The following is a 6000-nucleotide window of genomic DNA, read 5'->3' on the forward strand; positions in this document are numbered from 1 at the left end:
TCACGCTAACATATAACAGCCTCTGGGATGTATTGAATAAGACCTTCTTCATCAATAGGTGGCAGCTCATCAACTATATCCACTGGATCACCATAAAAAGGCTTGAGCTGACTAACATGGAAGACATTGTGAATCTTTGTGGAAGAGGGAAGCTCTAATCTATATGCCAAGTCTCCAATTCGCTTAAGGATCCGGTAAGGGCCATAAAACTTGTGGGCAATCTTATTACTAGATCCATCTTTTAATGTAGAGTACCTGGACTTGGGCACCTCCAGTAAGACCAACTCTCCTTCTTGGAACTCTAAAGGCCGCCTCTTCTCATCAGCATACATCTTCATTTGGTCTTGAGCTTTCCTAAGATTCATCTTGCATTGCTGAAGAAGGGTTTGCATTCTTTCTAACTCTTCCTTCCCATGAGGATTGATCCTTTCATTAAAGATGACTACGGGTAAGGGCACCTTGTAACCATACAAAGTCTCAAAGAGTGAAACTCCAATACTAGCATGGGTAGAATTGTTATAAGAAAACTCAGCCAAGTGTAACCAAGAATCCCATGAGGTTTGGACATCATAGCAGAAATGGCGAAGATAAGTCTCCAACCATTTATTGACTCTTTCTGTCTGTCCATCAGTTTGTGGATGATAGGCCATAGATGGAGCCAATTTAGTGCCCATAGATGTAAATATTTCCTGCCAAAAGTTACTCATAAACTTTGAGTCTCTATCGCAAACAATCACCTGCGGTAATCTATGTAGTCTAAAAATCTGCTCCATAAACTGACTGGCCACTTGAGAGGCAGTAAACTGAATCTTGGTTGGAATAAAATGGGCTGCCTTGGTGATTCTATCTACCACCACATATATACTATTCCATCCCTTCTTGGTAGTAGGCAAGCCAAAAATGAATTCCATAGTAATGTGAGTCCATTTACATGTAGGAATAGGTAATGGCTGTAATAAACCTCCTGGCTTATGGGTGTTGTCCTTAATCTACTAACAAGACATACACTTCATGACAAAGTCCTTGACATCTTTCCACAATCCTTTCCAATAAAAACTTTTGTTGATCCTGTCATAGGTCTTGAAAACTCCTAAATGTCTAGCTAAAGGTGAAGAATGTAGTTCCTCCATAATTTTCCGTGTAAAAGAAGAGGTAGAAGGAATAACAATCTTGCCTTTCGACCAAATAAAGCAATTTTTGAACTGATAATGTGAGTTTTCTTCCATAAGACCTTGCTCAAATTTTTGAAAAATATGGCTGAATTCTTCATCCAGAAGATAAGCCTCCTATAATTCTTCAATCCAATCATTATGCAATTATGTCATAGCTGAAACTTTGCAAGCCCACATACGAGAAAGAGAATCATCCACTATATTGTCTTTGCCCCTCATATGAGTGATGTCAAAATCATAATTTTGTAGTGTAGCAATCCACCGATGCTGCTTAGAAGTAAGATTGGACTGAGTAAGGAAATACTTAAGAACCCTCTGATCACTGTGTACTCTAAATCGACTGCCATACAAGTAATGGTGCCACTTCTTAATTACATGCAAGATAGCCAACATCTCCTAGTCATAAACATTCATGGCCATTTCTTTATCTGTAAGCTTATGGCTCTCAAAGGAAATCACTCCATGCTCCTGTAACAAAACAGCCCCAATGCCATGGCCACTAGCATCACACTGTTATGGTAAATTCTTTGGAAAAGTCTGGGCATACTAAGATAGGAGCAAAGGTAAGGAGTCCCTTTAACTGGTTGAAGCTACTATCTGTAAGAGCATCCCAAAAGCAAGCCTCCTTCTTCAACCTATTAGTCAAAGAAGCTGCAATGGCCGCATAATGCTTGATGAATCAGAGATAGAATGAAGATAAACCAAGGAATCCTCTAAAAGAAGTAGTAGTAGTAGGTGTTGGCCAATCTTTTATACACTGCACCTTCTTGGGATTAGCTTGTATTCCTTTTCTACTGACAATATGTCCCAAGTATTCCACTTCAGCCTGCATAAAAGAACACTTCTTCTCCTTAGCAAAAAGCCTGTGATGTCTCAATACATTAAAAACCCTCCTCATATGTGCCAAGTGATCCTGTAAAGTTTTACTGTAGATCAGAATGTCATCAAAGAACACCAAGATAAACTGAAAGAGGAAAGGCTGTAAAATCTTATTCATCAGGCTTTGGAAGGTAGCTGGAGTATTTGGAAGCCCAAATGGCATCACTAAGAAATGATAGAGCCCCTGATCAGTCCTGAAAGTAGTCTTGACTTCGTCACCCTCTCGCATGCGAATCTGATGATACCCTGACCTCAAATCAATCTTCGTAAAGAATTGAGCCCCCTTGAGCTCATCAAGCAAATCATTAATCCTGGGTATCGAATACTTGTTCTTCACTGTGATCTTATTAAGATCTCTGTAGTCAATGCACATTCTGAAAGATCTATCTTTCCTTTTGACTAATAGAATTGGAGATGCATAAGGTGAAGAACTTGGTTCAATGAATCCCATCTCAAGAAGTTCCATAATTTGCTTGGCTACTTCCTCTCGTTCACACTTTGATAATCTGTAAGGTGGCTTATTGATTGTCTTTGAGCTGGGCTCCAAATCAATGGGGTGATCTACTGCTCTCTAGGAAGGCAATGAAGTAGGAACCTCAAACAAATCCCTATACTCCTCAAGAAGAGCTGTCAAGGCTGGATGGTTTGCTGAATTATTGGGCTGATCTTGCATGGATAAGCTATCCATTGAAGATAAACTCCATATACAACTTGCAAAATCCATAGTCATGTCATCAACCAATCACAACCGAGTACGATGTCTATAGGCCCTATTTCCAAAGTGACCAGGTTTACTTTTGCTTCAAAATTTTCAGCCAGCTGTAAAGAAACCTGTAGGCATATCTATGTGCTGATTTCCTCTTCACCATTGGCCACTTGAACTCTAATGGGCTACTGTAAATTTGTGGGAATACAATTCAGCTTGTCCATGATGGACTTATTCACAAAACTATGGGTACTGCCACTATCTATCAAAATGAACACTGGATTTCCATGAATGTTACCCTTCATACGGAGTGTATTAGGGCTCTTAGATCCTATCCAAGCATCCATGGAAATAGAACAATTAGTGGTAGCAAGTGGTTCGGATCAAAAGGAACACTTCCACCAGGATCAAAAGGAAAAGAGTCAGCTGGATCATAGAAATACTCTTGCCCAACTTCTTCCTCAAGATCTTCATTTTTAGCATTAAGTGCAATTGCATTAGCTTCATCCATCTCATCTTCAAAATCCTCAAAGACTAACATACTCTGAAGCTTGGGTTTGATGTTTTTGTACACTTTGAGACATGATCAAGTGTATACTTTTCCCCACACTTGAAACATAAGCCTTTCTCCTTTCTTTCTTTGTAAAGATCCATAGGAATAGACTTAGGATTCATGTTGGCTGAAATGGATTTAGGCTTGCTATTCCCTTGTTTGAAGTCAAATCTAGGACTGTTTGCTGTCCTAAAATTACTTTGAGGTCTAGAAGCATTGAATGGTGGATAAGTTGGTACTCGTAAGCTCCCATTTGGCACATGATTGCTGCCATAAGTGTTACCAACTTACCCATGTTTAAAAACAGTCCTTGGCTATCCAAAACCAGGTTGAAATGAAGATTCTCTTCTATATTTTCTTGCATAGCGCTCTGCAAGCTCAATAACCTTAAAGAGGGAAGTAGGGTTTTGTGCCATGACATTAGCTTATAAAGATGGCTCTAAACCATACATGTACTTGTGGAGCTTAGCCTCATCACCGATTCTTTCTACATACATAGCTAGGTTGAGAAATTGTTTAGTGTACTCTCTTGTACTTAGGCCTCTTTGTTCCAAACCATACATCTCCTTGCCAATTTCTCTTTTTCAAGAGGGGAGACAAATACTTCAACCATAAGTGCCTTGAAAGCTTTCCAATTCTCTACAAGTATGTTTTCTTTTTTAATCTACCTCCACTAAGTATGGGAAAATCCCTCCAAATGCAATGAAGCAAACTGAATCTTCATGTCATCAGTTTTAGGGAATATGTCAAAGTAGGATTCCATCTTAGAGGTCCACTCCTCTAAATCAGATGGTGAAGATGACTAACCATTAAATTTGGCTAGAACAATCTTGTCCTTTAGCTCTCTTTCATGGAATGGTTGTTGTCCCAAAATAGACTAATCATGAATACCATGTATGGAACCCCCAAATTGAGGTGGAAATCTCCCAATAGGTGGCTGAGAACCACTATGTAATCTTCTTGTTGGTAGAGGACCCCTAGAAATTTGAGTATTTAGCCCAAAAGCTTGAGATTTAGCTCCATTCAAACTGCCCAAATAGTCATCATGCCATTGTGAAGCCTCACTTACTTCATATTGGCTATTTGGGATGCCTCTTCTTCCAATAATGACATGACCATGACCATTTTGGTTAGATGACTGAAGTGGGACTGAAGGCTCACTCTTTGAATAAGCTTTCTCCTTAGCTTCTTTAGATCCCATTTGCATTTGCATCCATTGGGAGAATTGTGCCATAATTTGAGCATTAGATTCCACCAACTTATCAATAGAAGCCTTTGTTTGAGTAATTGAATCTACTAACTTCTCAATGGAAGACTTCATTTGATCAGTAGAGAAAACCATTTGCTCCATTCTTGATAATATGGCCTCATGATGTTCCCTATGTCTTTGTTCATGTATACACAAGGTAATATTGGGTATACTAACTTCCCCTTGTTATTGAGGCTCTTTAGGGCTCTCTTGAGGTGCATTATCCAAAATGGAATCTCTGATTTGCTAAGCATAATCTTCCTGGACCTTACTTTTACCCTTATATCCTACCATAATAGTGCAGTCCTGTAGTACCCCCTGTCAGAAAAATGGCTATAACTTTTTCTAAGAAACTCCGATTTCAATTTTTTTTAGTTCAAATCAAATCCAAGAATGCCCTCTTCGAGATGAGCTATAGCATGCTATAACAAATTTAGGACATAAATTTCTGCAACTCGATTTCTGAGTTTGAACTGTCCAGGCCTGCACCCTGTTTTAACCTATAAGTACCCTGTTTTGACCCTGTAAGGCAAGATAGTAACCCCAAATGGTTTCCAAACCTATATAAGGCTGTATAGGACCTGTGGATACCCTCTAGTGCCTACACCTGTACTTCAATAATGAAGGGTATACCTGTAACAACCTGTAAATGCCCTGTAGTGCCCTGTAAAATCCTTGGTTTACCCTGTTTTTACCCTGTTTTGATCCTGAAGATACTTGAGCCTTTGTGATGGGACCTCAAATGGGCCGGCACTGGCTATGGCACTAGCCGGACCTCATGCTCATAACAGAAAACCACACCCTCACAGCGTCATGGGCTAGGAGCGTCAATCTGTTGCTAAAGGACGAACTGTCCTAAAGCCTAATCTATGCGTTTATAGTTTTGTAGTTCAACGTTTTCCTTTCTATAAAATCCACAAAGGGAGAACCCATACACATTGACAATAAATGCCACGATAATCACATACATGGGAGGCAACCTGTCGGTGGAAACACCACGGCCCCACTGCAACTCTCCTACATCGCAGGGATTGGCCCCTTGATGCGCTACTCAACATATAAAACAAACGAACAAACTTCACTCTTTCATTTCGAAAGTACTCTAAGAGATACCATGTGTCCTTACCAAATAATCCCCCAAGAAATGAATGTCTATCCTACGGCTTAGGATGCCTTTCCACACTCAAGCGCGGGTCATTGTCATTGAAAACAAGTGCTATGCATCCAGTCTTTTTTATTCTGACACCATGGTTTACATGCACATGCAAAGTGGATGATTCTAAAGTGCTCAAACATAATTTTAAATAAAAAACATGTGGTGCACAACCAGGCTTTCAAATGCTTATTCCCTAACTCGTTGCGGCGATGTAAGGATAGCACCGTGATAACACTCGTGCTACTATCCTCTTAATTAAAATACAACGCACTCTATGTCATGATA

Source organism: Lygodium microphyllum, unplaced genomic scaffold (genome assembly GCF_053477565.2).
Source record: "Lygodium microphyllum isolate KBCC unplaced genomic scaffold, Lygodium_microphyllum_v1.1.10 scaffold_53, whole genome shotgun sequence".
In the NCBI taxonomy this organism is placed as follows: Eukaryota; Viridiplantae; Streptophyta; class Polypodiopsida; order Schizaeales; family Lygodiaceae; genus Lygodium; species Lygodium microphyllum.